Raw genomic sequence first — 23,855 nt, forward strand, 5'->3', positions numbered from 1 at the left:
TGGTGGTGGGAAAGTATCTTTGGGAGGGAGCAGCTATGCTAAGCTATGCTAAGCTAGGCTAGTGTTATGCTACGTCTGGTATTCAGGAGTGGCATCTGGTGTTCACGGTTGAGGTGAATTCCATTTTAATTCAGTCACTTCAAGAGGTGTTTAGAGACTAGAATTTTTGAATTGCAACTTGCCATTTATTCTCAAGCAGGAGTTTTCCATTTCTAAATTGGAATTTCAATTGACTTCTTCAATCGACGGACTCAAAATATATGTTTTGTGATTGCAAAATTGAAGCAAAACTTCAAGTAAATACCTTACCTTCTGCCATGTGTCATTACACAGCCAGTCACCAGGTATGAAAGAGACATACAGCCTTTGTTCTGGTGTCATCCCTGCATTCTTCTAAGAAAGGCACTGTCGTCATTGTGCTGCTTTATTAAATATTGAGATAATGTTTGAGATGGCAGCTTGTTAGATAGGTAATTATTCATGGCCGTCACATCTGAAAACAAAGTAATTATACACATTGGCACATCGTCCATTTTATTTATATATTTAGCAACTTTATTTACTTCCAATCATCTTGGTATGAGAATCTTACCTTTCTTGCTCTTTGATCTTTCAGTTTTTTTTCTACATGCTAAACATTCACACACAGGCCCAAATGTCCACATACACTGTGAATGTGATATAGAGGTGCAAACTAGCACACACACTCTCCTACTCCCACCCACACACAGCATTTACTTTTAGCCTGCAGGCTTCACATAACAGTAGACATTTTTGCACATGGAAATTGTGATACATTTGTTATGGACAAAGGATAATTACTTTCACATATTAAAAGCAAATCATACTAAGGAGATGGAAGAGTGACAGGTAATGATGATGATGATGATGATGATGATATTGAACTTTGCTCATTTGGGGCTTCTCATTCCACCCACACACTAGCTCCTTCTACCCACTAATTTCCATGACACACACACATGCACACACACACACACACGCACGCACACACCTCCCATGACACCCCCAACCTGCCCCCGTGCTCTTGGCGGCAGTATGTGAGAAGATGGAACAGAACAGAAACCTATATGTGTGCTTTAAGAACTCTCCAACCATGACATAGCTTTATAAGCAAGCTATTACCAGTGTGTACATAAACCGGTAAGGAGATAGAAAGTGTGTGCTTGTTAGAGTGGGTATGGTTTTTGCTTCTGTGTCCACGAGTGTCTGTGTGACACCAGCACTTAGTGGAGACACTATAACAACTCAAACTGGTCTCCTCATGAGCCAACTTACACACATCAGGAGAAAAAATGGCTAATTAATTAAGAACAGTATTAGAAGTAATGGGATATTATAATATAAATTGCTACATTCTGGAACCAATTTAATCCAATTACTGAAACCCCTCATGAATATAATACCTCAAAAATCACTCCGTAATGGTCTAAAGGGAGAGGTGTAAGACTACTACAAAAAAATAATTATTTTTTCAACTGTGAGACCAATGATAATATTAATGGTAAAAAGCAATGGTAATTTGAATAGCAAACCTAATGATAATTTGTTAATTGACATTTTAGGTCATTTCCACCTGAGTGGTTCTCGCTTTAAGACTTCTCTGTTTGATACAGACTAAATAGCATTGGAGTTAATTCATGTTCTCTATTAATACATTTGCTTGTCTTAGAAAGGAGGACAATAGCTTATAGAAGGAAGTATGTATTGGTTGGTCCTGCTTTAAATTAAGTGATGCTGGTACTGTAGTTACGTAGGCAGCAGGCACACTGTGGGTACATCCTGTTACATACATTACAACTGTAGGATTGTTTAGTTGAATAGACATAGGGACATTCTTTAAAGTACTTTTTCAGAAGTTCATAAAATGTTATTGTAACTGCAGCAAATTATTTCTTAATGAGATATTATTAGAATTTGTAGAAAATATGGTTGTTCTTTTAATCAGTAATTTATCCATGGCATAATGCACATGTAATTACATCAACTCTCTCTTTTATCAAACAGAGCCAGAAATGTGGCCTAAATGGAAACATATGGACATTAGTGTGAAATATGGAGAACTATGCAAAGGAATTGCTATGTATTCCCTAGCCGATCCTCCAGCCAATCACAGAGAAGAACAAATTATGATTTGAAGATGGATGGTATAGTCGTGGTGAATGAGAAACAAAATGTAGATTATATTCAATACAATACAACTTTATTTATCCACTCAAGGACCATTTAGAAGGCATTGACAGAAGCACAAAAAAATAGTTACATGAATCTTTCACATACCATATGTATAGGCCCAAAATAATACAACACCAGAACAACAGTGAATGTTCATAGAGAAAACTGTTCAGACACAACTGTTCAACATAAATGTAGTTTCCTTCTTTCTTCTGTTTTTACCTATTGGAAGCTTACAAATACTAATGATATTTCTAACAATCCATGTTCTCAAAATAGATAAATATTTCCTGTGTAAAAGGCCTTGTTCCCTATGGTAAACGGAATTGCCGGATTGGTCAATTACTAAATTAGGCTGCCTTGCCCCAGTTCACGTTCATATTTCAGGAATAACTAAATTGAGCTACACAATGCAGGGAAAGCTGAAGTAGATGTTGTTTACTGGGGAAAGAATAGTAAATTCAATGTGGAAATTGACAAAGGTGGTCATTAACTTTCAGATAATCATTCTTTCTTGACCTCGTCCTCTCTCTTGCTCTTTCTCTACCCACACACACACAGTTACACACACATGCATGCACAGTTACACACTCAGCAATTAAGGTTGATTTTCCCTTTTGAATCAATTTCTGCAGGTGTGTGTGTGTGTGTGTGTGTATGTATCTATCAGAGGTGCATGGACGGAGGAAGCTAAACTCCAACATGGTCATTAGTGCACTTTTAATTCCTTCCGTTATGCATGCATGTCTCTGTGCCTGGCCGTTTAACAGCCAGCTGTTCTGAGGTGAGCCCGGCAGAATGCCAAGTCCCCCGTGGTTGGTTACCGTTGGTTACCATCACAGTTAACATTCCCTCTCCTCTCCTCCCCTCTTCCTGGAACACTGGGAAAGGCTTATGGGTGCAAATGCCTCTGATGAGCTATTTTACATCAAAGTGTGTGTGTGTGTGTGTGTGTGTGTGTGTTTGTACCCTTAAACCCTAGTATGTACTGCTTTGGATTTTGAAACACACACACACACACACATACACAGTGCTGGTCCTCTGGCTGGTTTATTCGGATGGTGACATACATCCAAATAAACAGAGGTTAAGTAGTAAATAGAACAATGTTATTTCCCATTGTTGAAAATAATCAAGATGAAGAGTGTGATTTTAGGGTCAGGGTATTTTTCCAGTGAAATGATGTTAAACAGGCAGATTCATTTATGTTAGCTTAGCTTCTTGGCTTATCTCTGTGTCTCTCTCTACCCCCTCCCTCTCTCCCTGAAGCTACACTATGTATTTGCGATTAGACTAATATTTAGAACGCACGGGACAGGGGCGTGGGGTGTGGGGCGAATCTCACTGCAAAGCTGTTAATTCTTGGGCACACACTCAGAGATAGGGAGTTAATCACATCAATGCTGGCCCCTCTCGTCCTGTTGCTCACTGTGTGTATCAATGACTCATGAGGACTCACAGGTCCAAGAATCAGGATCCTCTATACTCCACATACAGTATTCCAATGAGTGTGTGGGGGTGTAGATTTGGCCCTCCTTATCGTCTATGACACAATCCTTGAGCTCTTCTGTAATTGGCAGAAAACACAAAAATAACATGGATGTCACATGATCCTCTTTGTCAAGGCCAAAGCCTTTTATTTAGAGGGCTCTGATATATGTCCAAATAAAGCAGTGTGATTGATTTGACACATTACTGCGTACATGACAATATAATTTAAGATGAGAAATTACTGGAAAATGCCCATTTGGACTAAGTATCTGGGCTTTATCCATTATTCACAGTATTAATATGATAAAAGGCCATTGATATAGCTACCTTCAGGGAGTTGCAGGGTTAGTGTGAGGTTACACAGAGCTGTTGTTCGGGTGTATTTTTGGTCACATTCAAATTTGAATCATTTTCACCACAGTTGCGAATGCTCTGGACCAACAGAAATGATGGGATGTAATTGTGCTGCTGTAATTTGTAGCCATTGACCCAGGGCTTGCTATTACCCATTGTCAGTTTTAATGATGAATCTCCTTACCATTAAAGCCCAATGTCCAGCCGGGCATCCGTCCTCACTAAACCGTTATTTATAGATTATATCACGTCGGTAATAAACATAAAAGGCAGCTAATGTGCGGCTAATGAAATCTAGACATGAGCAACTTTATGAATTGATATAATTCATAGGACTGTTCTCACCAAGCTGTGTGCTTCCTTGCGGTCGTAACTCAAGGACATATCAGGGTTTAGAGATTAGGGGCTCATTCAACATGGTTAAAAAAAGATTATCAGGGACAACGGCGTTATAGTGATTATGTATTGTGATAAAACTATTTTTTTTTTTTTATCTGTCCAAAATTACATCCCAAACATTGAGCTATGAGAGCAGATCTCAAGTTAGGAATCGGCCTTGGTGTGGAGATTTGGACAGACTAGTGCATTGTGGGCTCTCAGTGGGGAGTTAGGCTGAATAATCTGGATACCTAAACCAGGCCTCATAAATACCTTTATTAGGCCTAATATTCCTTCACAACATGGAGACAGATGTTTTCTCCACAGAAGGTGTGTGTGGTTAATCTGGCCGGTCAGTTGGGTGTGTATGTCGTGGGGTGTAGTGGGTGGGCTCGGAGAGGTGAAGAGGAAATAAACAAGCTTCACTTCCTTTCGCCCAAACCCACCATGCCAAGTCTCTCTAGATCAGGGCTAGTGAAATCCAGGCATTGAGGTCCGCAGCTCTGCTGGTTTTCTGTTCTGTTTCTGTTCCCCCTGGTACTTGATTGATTCAAGTCGAACAATGACCAATTATATAACTCTAGACATCGAATCAGTCTCCAAATATTTTAACTAGTCTCCAATTATAAAGGACAAAATAGAGAATACAAAGTGACACTACCTGAGATTAGCCGTTTAGCTTGCTAGCAGCATAGAATGTCACACAACACACGTACACACTTTCAGTCTGTGTTTTGTATATCTGTGTGTGTTTGTGTTATTGTATAGCTTATCTGTTTGTGTTTACTGTGTGTGTGTGTGTGTGTGTGTGTGTGTGTGTGTGTATTTGTGTGTAAATCTCATGCTGTCTTCTTAGCATCTTATTGCTTTCTTGAGCTTCTCTGTGAGAAATCCTCTTGATTCACCCAGTCCCTCAGGCTACAGCCCCACATAGAGCAGATGTTCCACTGAAAATGCCATGAATGTTTAATCATTTGTGTTATTGATGCTGCTTTTTTGTTTGTTGGTGTGTCTGTGTGTTTCTGTGTTGGGATATACTTCTATATATGGGAGTCTCAGTGTGAGCTCTTTTTAGGTTTCTATGACAGAGTTAAAGCTTATTTAAATCAAGCTCATACCAGGACAGACATGGGAAGGAAATGCAAAACCCCTCATCTCAGCAAAGCTCTGCCATTCAAAAGCACCACTTGAAATGTATCTGTGTATGTTAGCGCAACATACAGCGCCTTCAGACATTATTCATATTCCTTGAATTATTGTCAAGGTCTTTCACATTCTTTTTCTGAAGCCATTGCAGCATTGCTTTGGCTGTATGCTTGGGGTCATTGTCCTGTTGGAATGTACATCTTTGTCCCCAATCTAAGGTTGTTTGCACTCTGAAGCAGGTTTTCCTTTTCCTGTATTTGGCTCCATTCGTTGTTCCCTCTATCCTTAGCAGTCTCCCAGTCTCTGCCGCTGAAAAGCATCCCCATAGCATGATGCTGACACGACCATTCTACACGGTAGGGATAGTTTTAGACGGATGATGAGCTGTGCCTGGTTTCTCCAGACGCTTTGAATTCAGGCTAAAAAGTAAAATGTTTGTCTCATCAGACCACAGAATATTTTGCCTTATGCTCTCAGAGTCTTTCATGTGCCTTTTTGCAAACTCCAGGCGTGTTGTCATGCACCTTTTTCTCAGGAGTGGCTTCCGTCTGGCAACTCTTCCATAAAGCCCAGATTTGTGAAGTGCTATAGAGACTGTTGTCCTTCTGGCAGGTTCTCCTATCTCAGCCAAGGAACTCTGTAGTTCTGTCAGAGTGGTCATTGGGTTCTTGGTCACCTCGCTGACCATGGTCCTTTTTGCCCGGTTGCTCAGTTTGGTCGGACGGCCAGCTCAAGGCAGAGTATGGGTAGTTCCCAATGATGGAGACCACTGTGCTCTTGGAAGCTTTCAACACTCTAGAAATGGTATTATACCATTCCCCAGATATGCAGTGCCTTGCAAAAGTATTAATCCCCCTTGGCGTTTTTCCTATTTTGTTGCATTACAACCTGTAATTTATATTGATTTTTATATGGATTTCATGTAATGGATATACACAAAATATTCCAAATTGGTGAAGTGAAATGAAAAAAATTACTTGTTTCAGAAAATTCTACAAAATAAATAATGGAAAAGCGGTGCGTGCATATGTATTCACCCACTTTGCTATGAAGCCCCTAAATAAGATCTGGTGCAACCAATTACCTTCAGAAATCACATACTTAGTTAAATAAAGTCCACCTGTGTGCAATCTAAGTGTCACATGATCACAGTATATATACACCTGTTCTGAAAGGCCCCAGAGTCTGCAACACCACTAAGCAAGGGGCACCACCAAGCAAGCGGCACCATGAAGAGCAAGGAGCTCTCCAAACAGGTCAGGGACAAAGTTGTGGAGAAGTACAGATCAGGGTTGAGTTATAAAAAAATATACAGATCAGGGTTGGGTTCTAAAAAAATATCAGAAACTTTGAACATCCCACGGAGCACCATTAAATCCATTATTTAAAAATAGAAAGAATATGGCACCACAAACCTGCCAAGAGAGGGCCGCCCACCAAAACTCATGGACCAGGCAAGGAGGGCATTAATCAGAGAGGCAACAAAGAGACCAAAGATAATCCTGAAGGAGCTGCAAAGCTCCACAGCGGAGATTGGAGTATCTGTCCATAGGACCACTTTAAGCTGTACACTCCACAGAGCCGGGATTTACGGAAGAGTGGCCAGAAAAAAATAAGCAAACACGTTTGGTGTTTGCCAAAATGCATGTGGGAGACTCCCCAAACATATGGAAGAAGGTACTCTGGTCAGATGAGACTAAAATAGAGCTTTTTGGCCATCATGGAAAACACTATGTCTGGCGCAAACCCAACACCTCTCATCACCCCGAGAACACCATCCCCACAGTGAAGCACGGTGGTGGCAGCATCGTGCTGTGGGGATGTTTTTCATCGGCAGGGACAGGGAAACTGGTCAGAATTGAAGGAATGATGGATGATGCTAAATACAGGGAAATTCTTGAGGGAAACCTGTTTCAGTCTTCCAGAGATTTGAGACTGCGACGGAGGTTCACCTTCCAGCAGGACAATGACCCTAAGCATACTGCTAAAGCAACAATCGAGTGGTTTAAGGGGAAACATTTTAATGTCTTGGAATGGCCTAGTCAAAACCCAGACCTCAATCCAATTGAGAATCTGTGGTATGAGTTAAAGATTGCTGTACACCAGCGGAACCGATCCAACTTGAAGGAGCTGGAGCAGTTTTGCCTTGAAGAATGGCAAAAGTCCCAGTGGCTGGATGTGCCAAGCTTATAGAGACATACCCCAAGAGACTTGCAGCTGTAATTGCTGCAAAAGGTGGCTCTACAAAGTATTGACAAAGTATTGACTTTTTTTGTCTTATTTCTTGTTTGTTTCACCCCAAAAAATATTTAGCGTCTTGAAAGTGGTAGGCATGTTGTGTAAATCAAATGATACATACCCGCCAAAAATCTATTTTAATTCCAGGTTGTAAGGCAACAAAATAGGAAAAATGCTAAGGGGGGTGAATACTTTCGCAAGCCACTGTACCTCATCATAATTCTATCTTGGAGATCTATGGACAGTTCCTTGGACTTCATGGGATAGTTTCTGCTCTGACATGCGCTGTCAACTGTGGGCCCTTATATATATAAGTTGTGTTTCTTTCTAAATCATGTCCAAACAATAGGATTGTTACGAGGTGGTCTCCAATCAAGTTATAGTGACATCTGAAGGATGCTTAAAGGAAATTGGATGCACCTGAGTTCAATTTGGAGTGTAAGAGCAAAGGGGTGTAAGTAATTGCAGTACCAGTCAAAAGTTTGGACACACCTACTCATTCCAGGGATTTTCTTTATTTTTTTACTATTTTCTACATTGTAGAATAATAGTGAAGACATCAAAACTATGAAATAACACATATGGAATAATGTAGTAACCAAAAAGGTGTTAAACAAATCAAAATATATTTTATATTTGAGATTCTTCAAAGTAGCAACCCTTTGCCTTGATGAAAGCTTTGCACACTCTTGGCATTCTCTCAACCAGCTTCATGAGGTAGTCACCTGGAATGCATTTCAATTAATAGGTGTCCCTTCATAAAAGTCAATTTGTGGATTTTTTTCCTTCTTAATGCGGTTGAGCCAATCAGTTGTGTTGTGACAAGGTAGGGGTGGTATACAGAAGATTGGCCTATTTGGTAAAAGACCAAGTCCATATTATGGCAAGCACAGCTCAAATAAGCAAAGAGAAACAACAGTCCATCGTTACTTTAAGACAAGAAGGTCAATCAATATGGAACATTTCAAGAACTTTGAAAGTTTCTTCAAGTGCAGTCTCAAAAACCACCAAGCGCTATGATGAAACTGGCTCTCATGAGGACCGCCACAGGAAAGGAAGACCCAGAGTTACCTCTGCTGCAGAGGATAAGTTCATTAGAGTTAACTGCACCTCAGATTGTAGTCCAAATACATGCTTCACAGAGTTCAAGTAATAGACACATCTCAACATCAACTGTTCAGATGAGACTGTGTGAATCAGGCCTTCATGGTCGAATTGCTGCAAAGAAACAACTACTAAAAGGACACCAATAATAATAAGAGACTTGCTTGTGCCAAGAAACACAAGCAATTGACATTAGACCGGTGGAAATGTGTCCTTTGGTCTGATGAGTCCAAATTTGAGATTTTTGGTTCCAATCGCTGTGTCTTTGTGAGATGCAGAGTAGGTGAACGGATGATCTCAGCATGTGTGGTTCCCCCCGTGAAGCATGGAGGAGGAGGTGTGATGGTGTGGGGGTGCTTTGCTGGTGACACTATCTGTGATTTATTTAGAATTCAATGAACACTTAACCAGCATGGCTACCACAGCATTCTGCAGCGATACGCCATCCCATCTGTTTTGGGCTTAATGGGACTATCATTTGTTTTTCAACAGGACAATGACACAAAACACACCTCCAGTGCTGTGTAAGGGCTATTTGACCAAGAATTGATGGAGTGCTGCATCAGATGACATGGCCTCCACAATCACCCGACCTCAACCCAATTGAGATGGTTTGGGATGAGAAGGAAAAGCAGCCAACAAGTGCTCAGCATATGTGGGAACTCTTTCAAGACTGTTGGAAAAGCATTCATGAAGCTGGTTGAGAGAATTCCAAGAGTGTGCAAAGCTGTCATCAAGGCAAAGGGTGGCTTCTTTGAAGAATCTAAAATCTAAAATATATTTTGAATTGTTTAATACTTTTTTGGCTACTACATGATTCCCGATGTGTAATTTCATAGCTTTGATGTGTTCACTATTTTTCTTTAAAAAAATTAAGAAAATCCCTGGAATGAGTAGGTGTGTCCAAACTTTTGACTGGTACTGCAATTACTTACACCCCTTTGCTCTTACACTCCAAATTGAACTCAGGTGCATCCAATTTCCAAACTTTTGACTGGTACTGTATGTAAATGAGATATTTCTGTATTTCCTTTTCAATAAATTTGCAAAAAATTTCTAAACATGTTTTCGCTGTCATTATGGGGTATTGTGTGTAGATGGGTGAGAAAATGTTTTGATCCATTTTGAATTCAGGCTGTAACAAAATGTGGAATAAGTCAAGGGGTATGAATCATTTCTGAGGTTACTGGATACAAAATATGCCCATACTAAAACAAAAAATAGAGTTAATGATAAACTGATACAAGACTTAGAATACTTTACTATATATGATATAACTGGAAAATAAAAAGAGTATACAGACAAATTTTTTTATGAATATTTAAATGGGTGGACGTGTAAGTGTATCATGGACAGTAATGGTTTGAGAAATATCCAAGAGTTTAAAGATAGATACATATAATCAGGCAACTCCTTTTTCTATATGTACAACTTAGGTCAGCTATGCTGCCTATGGAGTCCCTTGGGAAACCCAACTACCTAACCATCCAATGATGGGATTTATAAATATATTATCTGGGCTCCCGAAAGGACTGATTTCTATAATATTTAAATAACTTTTGGAAAGCTCATATTCTGAGCTAGCCATTAAAAAAGTATGGTCCACAGATATAATTGAATCTGAACAACCCTTTAACTGGAACATAATATGGAAAAATATGACCTTGGCATCTCGTAATCCTAACCATCAATTTATATATTTAAAGTTTGTTTATTTAACACCAAGGAAACGTTTTACGTTGAAATTGGCCCCAACTCCCAACTGTTCAGTGTGTCCCCTAAATCAGATAGAGACATTTCTTCATCTAATGTGGGAGTGCCCTGCAGTTACAGTGCATTTGGAAAGAAAACAGACCCCTTGACTTTTTCCACATTTTGTTACGTTACAGCCTTATTCTAAAATTGATTAAATAGTTTTTTTCCCTCATCAATCTACACACAATACCCCATAATGGCAAAGCAAAAAAAGGTTTTAGATTTTTTTGCAAATGTATTAAAAATAAAAAACTGAAATATCACATTTACGGCCAATTCCTTCGATCTCATGGCTTGGTTTTTGGCTGACATGCACTGTCAACAGTGGGACTATATATAGACAGGTGTGTGCCTTTCCAAATCATGTCCAATAAATTGATGATCAATGGAAACATCTCAAGGATGGTCAATGGAAACAGGATGCACCTGAGTTCAATTTCGAGTCTCAGAGCAAAGGTTCTGAAAACCTATGTAAATAAGGTATTTCTGTTTTTATGTTTTATACATTTGCAAAAATTTATAAAAAACTGTTTTCGCTTTGTCATTATGGGGTATTGTGGTTAGGTTGATGAGGATTTTTTGTATTTTTTTAATCAATTTTAGAATAATGCTGTAACGTAACAAAATGTGGAAAAAGTCAAGGGGTCTGAATAAATTCCGAATGTACTGTAAATGCTTCTTGAGCAAAGTTACAGAATTCATTTACAAGTGCATGAATTTAAATATTGAATGTGTTGCATCTACTGTATTATGTTTCTTAACAATTATAGCCCCTTGAATCTCTCAATGAATCAGAGAAGATTACTGCTAGCAGGCAGCACTGCTGCAAAATTGTTTTTGATGACAACCACCTCACTCTCTCCCATTTAAACAGTGGATACAGTTACACTTATTATAACATTAGAATTATTGACAGGTAGAATCTATGGCGCTAGTCAAGGAACACTTGAGGCCTGCACAAATATATTTGACTCTGTGAAGAACAATCTCAGCTAAAGCCCTACACATACAAACCAATTACAGATGTAGGATTTTAATTTGATCACTCTTTTGTTGCTGATAATTTTCATGCACAGCATGAAATATAACATTTAAATGTTTTCAAGGTTTTAAAAGGCTTCTAAAGTTTCCAATTTCCATTTTAAAATGTTTTACTTGATTTTCTGTAACAAAAAATGAATCAACCCCTACAAAAATGTCCATAAATTATAATTCAAGTAATATCTCACATTCTCTGTTGCTGCAGGATAATTTTTCTGCTGTAGCAAACTGGCTCAAATTAAGATCCTACATCTGTATCTATATCTATATCTATATTTAACTTCTGTTACTTTTTTGCTTTCAGGCCCATAGGGAAGGGGTGGTACTGGGATGGGGGAAATATAAGAGTAGAGTCAGGGGATGGATGGGTGGGAGGGGGACTGACTAGCAACTTCAGTTGGTGGGTTGGATGAGAAGTGGTGGGAAACATGGTTTCCGGGTGGGGAGGGAGGATGAGGGCAGATGGGGACTGAGGTGGGGGAATGGGTTGGGGCTATCTTTGTATGCATTTCTCTAATTGTTTTTGTACCTGTAACCCCCCCTCTTAAAATAAAGTAATTACAAAAAGTAATAAATAAAAAGTTGGTCACAAAAAAAAGCCAAGTATAGCTTGACCCTTGTTTAAAATAAGATTAATTGGACTAAAACCATGTTACTGTTTTAAACTGACAGCCAAATTTGACAATTAGACAGAATGCCATCGGCTTTGATTGGCATGGTAATTGGATTGTCATTGGGGCTGAAAACCTATTATCTTTGGATCATGCCCCATGAAATTTGCTGGAAAAACCTTTTTGTCCATCATTAGGTTGGCCGTCTTGGGGGCCTTGCAAATGAGCATTTTAGTGGAGAAGAAAAAAATACCTGTGCACTACTAGAACCATTGGATCCTCCGAATCACAGCAAACCCAATCTGGTCTCTATTGATGAATTATGTTAGCATAGCAGTTAGCGTTAACTTGCTAACAACGTGCTGTGTTATTGCCCATCGCAGTCAGAAATAGCTGGTAGCAGAGGAGAGAGGAGAGGAGAGAGAGGGAGGGAAAGAGAGAGTGGGTTAATGAGATAAAGTAAAGGTGAGAGAGAGAGAGGGAGAAAATAAAAGAAAAAATAGTGAAAACTGTGGGTGACTTCATTTGCAATTGTTGCTGTAGAGTAAATAGGATAATACATGTGGCCTCTATGACCGCGGCAGTGAATAAGTAGCAATTTGAAGTAATGAAAGTGATAAACTCAGAGATGTGAAAGAGGTGTTGTTACATGATCTCGGAATATCTATTATAATAAACTGTTATAATGGATTAGGACAGAGGTGTCAAACATACAATTGATAGTTTTTTGGGATGGGTGGAAAACAAACTCAAAATAATTTCAAATGACTAAAACCAAATCAGAACTGTGCATACAATGAGGGAAAAAAGTATTTGATCCCCTGCTGATTTTGTATGTTTGCCCACTGACAAAGACATGATCAGTCTATAATTTTAATGGTAGGTTTATTTGAACAGTGAGAGACAGAATAACAACAAAAAGATCCAGAAAAACGCATGTCAAAAATGTTATGAATTGATTTGCATTTTAATGAGGGAAATAAGTATTTGACCCCTCTGCAAAACAGGACTTAGTACTCGGTGGCAAAACCCTTGTTGGCAATCACAGAGGTCAGACGTTTCTTGTAGTTGGCCCCCAGGTTTGCACACATCTCAGGAGGGATTTTATCCCACTCCTCTTTGCAGATCTTCTCCAAGTCATTATGGTTTCGAGGCTGACGTTTGGCAACTCGAACCTTCAGCCTTCTCCACAGATTTTCTATGGGATTAAGGTCTGGAGACTGGCTAGGCCACTCCAGGACCTTAATGTGCTCTTCTTGAGCCACTCCTTTGTTGCCTTGGCCGTGTGTTTTGTGTCATTGTCATGCTGGAATACCCATCCACGACCCATTTTCAATGCCCTGGCTGAGGGAAGGAGGTTCTCACCCAAGATTTGACGGTACACGGCCCCGTCCATCGTCCCTTTGATGCAGTGAAGTTGTCCTGTCCTCTTAGCAGAAAAACACCACCAAAGCATAATGTTTCCACCTCCATGTTTGACGGTGGGGATGGTGTTCTTGGGGTCATAGGCAGCATTCCTCCTCCTCCAAACACGGCGAGTTGAGTTGATGCCAAAGAGCTCGATTTTGGTCTCATCTGACCACAACACTTTCACCCAGTTCTCCTCTGAATCATTCAGATGTTCATTGGCAAACTTGAGACGGCCCTGTATATGTGCTTTCTTGAGCAGGGGGACCTTGCGGACGTTGCAGGATTTCAGTCCTTCACGGCGTAGTGTGTTACCAATTGTTTTCTTGGTGACTATGGTCACCGCTGCCTTGAGATCATTGACAAGATCCTCCTGTGTAGTTCTGGGATGATTCCTCACCGTTCTCATGATCATTGCAACTCCACGAGGTGAGATCTTGCTTGGAGCCCCAGGCCGAGGGAGAATGACAGTTATTTTGTGTTTCTTCCATTTGCGAATAATCGCACCAACTGTTGTCACCTTCTCACCAAGCTGCTTGGCGATGGTCTTGTAGCCCATTCCAGCCTTGTGTAGGTCTACAATCTTGTCCTTGACATCCTTGGAGAGCTCTTTGGTCTTGGCCATGGTGGAGAGTTTGGAATCTGATTGATTGCTTCTGTGGACAGGTGTCTGTTATACAGGTAACAGGTTGAGATTAAGAGCACTCCATTTAAGAGTGTGCTCCTAATCTCAGCTCGTTACCTGTATAAAAGACACCTGGGAGCCAGAAATCTTTCTGATTGAGAGGGGTCAAATACTTATTTCCCTCATTAAAATGCAAATCAATTTATAACATTTTTGACATGCGTTTTTCTGGATTTTTTTGTTGTTATTCTGTCTCTCACTGTTCAAATAAACCTACCATTAAAATTATAGACTGATCATTTCTTTGTCAGTGGGCAAACGTACAAAATCAGCAGGGGATCAAATACTTTTTTCCCTCACTGTAAATGATAATGGACCTACATTGAGTTTGACACCCTAGGATTAGGATATTTAGACTCTAGTTTTACTCCTTATTCAGTCTCTCTCCAGTATTGTCATCTCTCTCACACAAACACCAACACCATCACCCTGAACCCCCAGGTGAGAGCAGCATCTAATTAAATATCCTCAGCGTGGGTATACAGTGGGGGAAAAAAGTATTTAGTCAGCCACCAATTGTGCAAGTTCTCCCACTTAAAAAGATGAGAGAGGCCTGTAATTTTCATCATAGGTACACGTCAACTATGACAGATAAAATGAGGGAAAAAAATCCAGAAAATCACATTGTAGGATTTTTAATGAATTTATTTGCAAATTATGGTGGAAAATAAGTATTTGGTCAATAACAAAAGTTTCTCAATACTTTGTTATATACCCTTTGTTGGCAATGACACAGGTCAAACGTTTTCTGTAAGTCTTCACAAGGTTTTCACACACTGTTGCTGGTATTTTGGCCCATTCCTCCATGCAGATCTCCTCTAGAGCAGTGATGTTTTGGGGCTGTCGCTGGGCAACACAGACTTTCAACTCCCTCCAAAGATTTTCTATGGGGTTGAGATCTGGAGACTGGCTAGGCCACTCCAGGACCTTGAAATGCTTCTTACGAAGCCACTCCTTCGTTGCCCGGGCAGTGTGTTTGGGATCATTGTCATGCTGAAAGACCCAGCCACATTTCATCTTCAATGCCCTTGCTGATGGAAGGAGGTTTTCACTCAAAATCTCATGATACATGGCCCCATTCATTCTTTCCTTTACACGGATCAGTCATCCTGGTCCCTTTGCAGAAAAACAGCCCCAAAGCATGATGTTTCCACCCCCATGCTTCACAGTAGGTATGGTGTTCTTTGGATGCAACTCAGCATTCTTTGTCCTCCAAACACGACGAGTTGAGTTTTTACCAAAAAGTTCTATTTTGGTTTCATCTGACCATATGACATTCTCCCAATCCTCTTCTGGATCATCCAAATGCACTCTAGCAAACTTCAGACGGGCCTGGACATGTACTGGCTTAAGCAGGGGGACACGTCTGGCACTGCAGGATTTAAGTCCCTGGCGGCGTAGTGTGTTACTGATGGTGGGCTTTGTTACTTTGGTCCCAGCTCTCTGCAGGTCATTCACTAGGTCCCCCTGTGTGGTTCTGGGATTTTTGCTCACCGTTCTTGTGATAATTTTGACCCCACGGGGTGAGATCTTGCGTGGAGCCCCAGATCGAGGGAGATTATCAGTGGTCTTGTATGTCTTCCATTTCCTAATAATTGCTCCCACAGTTGATTTCTTCAAACCAAGCTGCTTACCTATTGCAGATTCAGTCTTCCCAGCCTGGTGCAGGTCTACAATTTTGTTTCTGGTGTCCTTTGACAGCTCTTTGGTCCTGGCCATAGTGGAGTTTGGATTGTGACTGTTTGAGGTTGTGGACAGGTGTCTTTTATACTGATAACAAGTTCAAACAGGTGCCATTAATACAGGTAACGAGTGGAGGACAGAGGAGCCTATTAAAGAAGAAGTTACAGGTCTGTGAGAGCCAGAAATCTTGCTTGTTTGTGGGTGACCAAATACTTATTTTCCACCATAATTTGCAAATAAATTCATTAAAAATCCTACAATGTGATTTTCTGGATTTTTTTTTCTCAATTTGTCTGTCATAGTTGACGTGTACCTATGATGAAAATTACAGGCCTCTCTCATCTTTTTATGTGGGAGAACTTGCACAATTGGTGGCTGACTAAATAATTATTTTCCCCACTGTATGTGTGTGTATGGTGTGTATGTGTGTGGGTGTATAAATGTGTTTATGCATCTCATGCAAATGGTTGCTACATTTACATTTACACTATGAAAGCCCAATCCCTCTGCACTCCACCCTGGGGATGGAGGGGTGACAAAATGGCTTCATCATCACTGATTCTCAGCCCTGGTTGTAAATGGACATCCCACAGAGAAAATTATTATATTTTCTCTTTAATGTATTAGAAAGTAACGCTGTCGTGTGGGCACCCGTAGACAGACGTGTGAGAGGTGTGAGTAACGTGTTAGAGACGAGGTATGTGAGTGTGCGTTTAATAATCACGCTCTGAGATGCAGTGAGTACTCATCAGAAAGGAAATCAGACACTCCCAAGACCTCTTCTGATGAACTGGCTGTGTATTCTTTAGGTTTACTGATCCTGTTTGATGGAGGGAGAGAGAAAAAAAAAAGAGAGAGAGAGAGAGAGAGAGAGAGAGAGAGAGAGAGAGAGAGAGAGAGAGAGAGAGAGAGAGAGAGAGAGAGAGAGAGAGAGAGAGAGAGAGAGAGAGAGAGAGAGAGAGAGAGAGAGAGAATGTTCTAGCCGAGTGTGTGTGAGATCATGCTGATGAGCAGGAACACACTCAGACCAGACAACACATTGTACAGCAGGGGGTGGCTCTACGCATGGTAATGAAACACACAAGTTTGTGTGTGTGCATGCTTTCATGTACATATCTGTTTGTGTGTGTGAACCTACTTTATGTGTGCAGGGCCGTGGCGGTGGAGATGTGCTATCTTGCTTCACACAATTTAGTGTGTGTGTGAAAAAGCTCTTATGCAGGCACTGTTGATCACAGCCTATCAACTGTCATCTGATTTGCTTTCTGTGGACGCATCATTATTCACAACATTTGATGTCCATAAAACACATTAGAACTATTTCCCTGAGCAAAATAATATTGGTCTGGCTCGGCAGACATCATTTGTGGGCCCAAATTGTAAAAATGTAAATTGATATGTTAGAAAATGCCCCATTAACTTTTTCATTAATGGTTACATTGCATTCCGAGTGTCATCCGTGGAAGGGACTGGTGTTTTCATCAGAAAAGAGAGCTGGCCTGAACATGGACACACACACACACACACACACACACACACACACACACACACGAACACACACACACACACACACTAGCACTATAGGCCATGTTTCTTGTCTCCTATTCATCATTACTTTATGCATGCGGAAATCAATGTACTGATTGCGTTATGCATTTTTATTAATTGAACCATTAATATCTAGAATTGGAAAATGAATCGTGGCAGAGGTGAAGAGGCCATGCTACCGTGTTTTGTTTTGAGTTTTGATAGTTTAGATACATATTTCCCAATGCCTCAGGGACAGAAAGTGTTTGCTTAGTGTTTTGCTTTGCTGCATTGAAAGTTAGGTTGAGGTACTCATCAACTGAAACTCATTATTGGAACTAATTTCAGAGCACACAACCACTTCATTTCAATGACATTACACATCGTACAGATTCAAACTTGTGCATGCTAGCGCACACACACACACACACACACACACACACACACACACACACACACACACACACACACACACACACACTAACACACAGACTAGCTTGTGCATCCTTCCTGCCCCTGAACCAGCCGTTTACAAGCCAGTGGGCAAATGCACTTTTCATCTGAGCAGCTGATTCAAATAATAAACTAATCATCAAACTTTCATAATTTGAATCAGCCATGTAGTGTTAGGGCAAAAACCAAAACGTGCACCCCTTGGGGTCCCGAGGACCGAGTTTGGGAAACGCTGCATTAATGCACGCACGCGTGCAGAACGTACACACACACACACACACACACACACACACACACACACACACACACACACTTGTTGTTTGACTTCTTCACCTGACGGGAAGTCTATTCTTGGAACATTCGGAGCAATTATCACAGTGTGTGTGCAGTCTGATGATGTGAATAAATCAAAGTCAGATTGGCAGTCTATCGAACCTGAAGACACAGTATCAGTTTACAACAAACTGATGCCAAGGAAACAAATTGTATACAGGATCATGCCTGTTGTTGCGGTTGTTTGAAATGAAACCCTGTTGAAGACAGCTTGCTGTTGAAACGTTGGAAAATAAATGATTGCATCAGAGCTACTAGAGTGTGTGGCTTGTCCTTTGCTTTTAAAGGTTGTTCGAAATACCTTGTTTACATTTTGTCTGTGTGTGTGTATGTGTGAGAGAAAGAGAGAGACAGAGGGAAAGAGAGACAGTTTGTGTGTGTGTTTGTGAGTATGTGCGTGCGTGTGTGTGTTTGCGTGCTTATGCGTGTGTGTGCGTGCACCCCTGTGTATGTAAATATATAACATATTCCACGACAGAGAGAGATCAGATTCCAGGTTGTGTGTGCAGCATTAGCAGTACAGTATATCAGAGTCAGGTATCCTCTAATGAAATGTATCCCGAGCCCCATGCTGCAGTCTTCTAATTAACACTTCAATAAATAACTGAGTAAGATCAATAAATTCCCCAGAAAGAAAATGACAGATCATCTCCTCAGAGCGACAGTCAACCATCAGCCACTTACTGTTGGCCTGGCAACCACCACGGCAACCCACCCCGGCGACGCTCCACCATGATCGATTTTCTTTAATTTTCTTCTGCATCCAAGAAAGAAATATGGGATAAATAAAATAGGAGATGCTATTGGTAACCTCTTCCCTCCTCCCACTCTCCTCACTCACTCATTCCCTCACTCTTCCTCCATTCAACTGTCCATTGAATGTACTGAAGAGGAGCAAGACATTAACAAAATGCAACAAATAATGTGGACATTTCATGCATAAACTGCGATATGAGGGATGTATTAATGGGGAAATTATTGTACATTCAATTTTAGTGGAATGCCTTCCAGAGATGCTGTGATTTGGTTGGCGCTCTGATAGCGTCGGCTCGATGGGGGTCCCTGAGTGATGAACAACCTAATCGGCTAATCTCAAAACGGGCTCCGTTCACGAGCACCCAATGCCCTTCCACCGCTAACAGTGGCCAATAAAATGAAAGAGGCTGCGCCCGGTGAAGAGAAAGAGGAGGAAATCAGAGATGGATAAACAAATAGAATCATAAAAACGCAGCATGTTGAGAATTGGTAATTCCATGGGAGTTCATTAAGGAGAGATGGGAGAATGAAACGAAGGAGAGTTAAACTGGGGGAGACATTACCTTTAATGTGTCCCCCCTGCAGGGTGTGTGATAGGGTGGCCGTTCTGGCTAAATTGAGTTTTTAGCGTGACGCTACGCTAGCAGAGACAAACTATCTAAATTAGGTTTTAGCATGATGCTACAGTAGCAGAGACAAACTATCTAAATTAGGTTTTAGCATGACGCTACGCTAGCAGAGACAAACTATCTAAATGAGGTTTTAGCATGATGCTACACTAGCAGAGACAAACTATCTAAATGAGATTTCAGCATGACGCTACGCTAGCAGAGACACACTATCTAAATGAGGTTTTAGCACGACGCTAGCAGAGACAAACTATCTATATGAGGTTTTAGCATGACACTACGCTAGCAGAGACAAACTATCTAAAATATGTTTTAGCCTGACGCTACGTTATCGAAAACAAACTGTACAAATTGTGTTTTTAGCATGACGCCATGTTAGCAAAGAAATACTTTAGGAAAAGTTTAGGACATCAAGTTATATTATCAGAGAAAGAATTGCACAAAATGGGATTTCTAGCACAGTTGTTTGCTAACTGAGAGAAACTTGATCTTGTGCTAAGTGTAACAAAGTGTATTTGTAACACAAAAAGTTATGCGAGGGTTTTTGAGGCGTGCCGCTGGATTGTCAGTTACCACTTCTACTCTGGCCAAACTGTGAGCTGAGAAAAGTATTACACAGTACACCCATATTTCTACAGAAGCCAGTACAGGACAATATAGTACGTACCCCCTGTCGCCCAGTCACTACTGACACTAGGCAGATGCTACCTTGATTGAGACATCTGCAGGAACCAGATGGAGCATGGGAGGAAGAAGGGTGTGATGTCTATCACTGACATTCAACAGCAAAACGCTGCCTTTACCGCAGCAGCATTGGGTCGCGGGAGGCCCAATCAGACAGAACACTGCCTGGCCGCCTTAATGTTATAATGTGTTACTCAAGATCATGCAAAGTTGTGTTACTTCCAATGTGCTGCTTATCTATGTTTTTGTGCTTTTGTAAGATACAGGAAAGTTGGTGTCTGTGTACATTCTGGTTGCCGTTAGCACATTAGAGGGTTTTGGTGGTACAGTAAAACACCCTTTACACATGAAACACGTTGTTTTGACACAGACAAGATGACAACCTCACAGCCATGGGCTATCCTTTTGCTTCCCTGTTGTGAATAGACGGCCAAGTGTTTATGTGTGTGTTTGTGTGTGATGAATGCTGTTTGGTGGGAACTGTTATCTCCTGTCTCTTTAATGTTGCCTTAAGCACTGTGTTTGTATGCATCTCTGTGTGTGAAACGTTCTGTAGAGCAACTTTTTTTTTTGTTCTCCTTTCCTCTCAACTCTATAGAGTACAAATGAATAAAAGATGGGTCCTGTGATATGGGATACAGCAGATCTCCACATCACCACAGATCTGGGTTGGAGGATCTGTCCCACAAGGAAACACTGACCATCGCTCCAACCCTTTCAAACAGAGGAGACAACATGATACTGCAGCACTTATCCCAGGACACAGTACGTAAATTCGGTAGTGATCCAGCATCTGAACCACAGCATTCCATTAATGTAAACTCTACTCTACTCTATTCTGTTCTACTATATTCTATTGTATTATATTATATTACCTGCATATGCTATTCTATTCTATTTTATTATGTTCTATTCTAATGATGACTCTTTGTAAATATGTTAGCCCTGCCTCTCTGTGTCCTTTCTTTTATAGTGTATGTACATGCTGTCCCTGGCTGAGTCTGTGATGTGATACCAGGCTGTGGTTTCTAATGAACAGCGGGGCTAAACCCTCAGGCTGCACTTCAACTTTAAAACATCTCCCAAAGAAAAAACTGCAGCGGCAAATGCTGACCTCACAGGAGCTTTACACTGTTGCTCTCCTCTGTTTTCATCCCCCTCTCCCTCCCTCTTCCCCTTTGCCCCTCCTGCTATCCCTTGGTAATGTTTTCTGTATCTCCCACATGATAAAAACTAAGACAGGGGAGGTATGTACTGACTAAAGGCAGAGTGATGTTCTCTTGGATGGTTTGTGTAGTGTTGCTAAAGCGTTACCACACTTTTAGAGATATTAAGAGATCCACGGGCAAGTATCTATCTCTCTAAATATGTAAAAGGCCATTATACTCCATGACCTCCACCACGTGAGGTGTCACAGCCATCATTGCAGAATCAAGTGTCTTATTTTTATATTAGTAGAGGAGAGAATAATAATAATAATAATAATAATAAGCCATTTAGCAGACGCTTTTATCCAAAGCGACTTACAGAGAAGTGTGTGTGTGCGTGTGTGTGTGCGTGTGTGCGTGCGTGTGTATTTGTTTGTTTGCTCTGAGTGTGAGTGGGCCTTGCTCTGCTCTGGCCATACTCATCTCTCTGTGTGTAATGGATCCCAGCATTATATTTGCATAAGGTATGTAGATGGAGGAGCAGTCATTTTGATCATCCAGAAGACAACATCAGAGTGATGGACTACACTGAAAAAAATATAGGATATTAAAGGAGAAGTTTACCCAAAATCCAGAAACTCCCAAGTGATTCCATACATTGAAACTAGTTCAGTGGAGTTTGCCCTCTCTCTCCCTGGATTGCAGAACTGAAACAGCTGCAAAAACGGGTCATATGACTCGTGACGTTGCAGGATGCAGGCCTCACTCTGCTTCGTTGTCAGTGAATGCATGATTCACAAATCCACGAATTCTGGACAAATTCATTGTTTTATTGAAAGCGTATGGCCGAATTAGCTATTTTTGTAAAAAGTACTGTTGTTTTTGAGTCAGGAAATGTGTACTTATTTTATATCATTATTTTATGTAATCGACTGCCACAGCAGCAGAGATGGGTAATAACTGCCCATGTGCTCCCTCGTGGGAGAAACCCTGCACACAATATGCCCTTATGTGGAGCTTGATTTTGGTTCACAGTTTTATTTTGTGGGAGAAGGAGCTGGTGCGAAAGTTGATAGAGTTAGCCTATCGCAGGTAAAGTTAGTAACGCACAGTGGAAAAAGAGATGGTAGCAAGAGCAGGCTGGTGTTCGGTCCCTGGCTGCGCTTTATACAGATAATCAAGTTTCACAGTTTTCTGGTAAAAGATACATAGAGATGTAGAAGTTGGTTAATAGCTATTAGAAATAGTAAATGTGACGTACCAACTCCTGCAGCCAACCTTACATCGCTGCGTGTCTGTAGCAAGCACTTCAGCTAGGATATATATGAATGAGATATGCAAGCTGAAAACTGAAAACTGAACGATACTAAAAGATACAGCTGTTGCTACTGTATTTCCATGGACTGGTTCAGTGCCAAAATACAAAGGCGTGTTTGAGGAGAGAAAGTGGAAAAACAAGCATGCAGAGGTATGTAGTAGGCTTGGGCGGTATCCAGATTTTCATACTGTCAAACCATTCTTCTGCCATCCCAGGATTTACGGTATTACCGGCATAGCACACAATGGGTCGCTAAAAACACACAAAAAAACATTGGGTGTCTATTACCAGAATGCTAATAAAATTAGCACAAGTAATAGAGAAATCGCATGGACAATATTAGCTAAATGCTAAAGAGCGAATATGAACATAAACTAATTTCAAAGACAGGCAAATCCAGCTCATAAAGTTATACAAGCTTCCAATTGGCTCATTCATTCCCCCTCCTCTCCCCTGTAACTATTCCCCAGGTCGTTTCTGTAAATAAGAATGTGTTCTCAGGCAACTTACCTGGTAAAATAAGGGTATTTAAATTTTTTCAAAGTATAATATAAAACAAGCATAGCTAGTAGCTACCGAATGTCATTTTCGGTGAGTGTAAACATTTACAAGCGAAAGTGAATGAGAGAAATTGTGCAAATTAACAAAGTTGTGATGCATGCTTTTCTGAAGGAAGAGCAGCATGTGTACACGTAGCAGAGGGGAAAGGAACGGAAGAGAAAAGAAATGCTAGTAGGAAGCACAAGGAAAAAATGGCAGCTGCACAGATAACTCGTCCAGAGTCAAACACGGCATAAAGCCACAATAAGATATCTGATGGCAAACATTTAGTAGTGAATTGCATACAAGTGTAACAATCACCTCATGTGCGCTGCACAACAGAGACTCACCGACAGATATAGAATGCTATGGACTCACCAG

The 23,855-nt window shown here is 40.7% G+C and overlaps 1 long non-coding RNA gene across 1 annotated transcript in view; it reads left to right on the forward strand.

Annotated features, from left to right (window-relative positions):
* Window positions 1-23,398, forward strand: part of LOC121583009 — a 73,245-nt gene extending 49,847 nt beyond the window's left edge. Inside the window, exons 2-3 of the long non-coding RNA XR_006003429.2 lie at window positions 21,067-21,233; window positions 21,442-23,398. This is a non-coding gene — a long non-coding RNA (uncharacterized LOC121583009). The remainder of the gene's footprint in view (window positions 1-21,066; window positions 21,234-21,441) is intronic.
* Window positions 23,399-23,855: the final 457 nt, after the last annotated feature.

This window comes from Coregonus clupeaformis, chromosome 1 (assembly GCF_020615455.1).
Source record: "Coregonus clupeaformis isolate EN_2021a chromosome 1, ASM2061545v1, whole genome shotgun sequence".
NCBI lineage: Eukaryota > Metazoa > Chordata > Actinopteri > Salmoniformes > Salmonidae > Coregonus > Coregonus clupeaformis.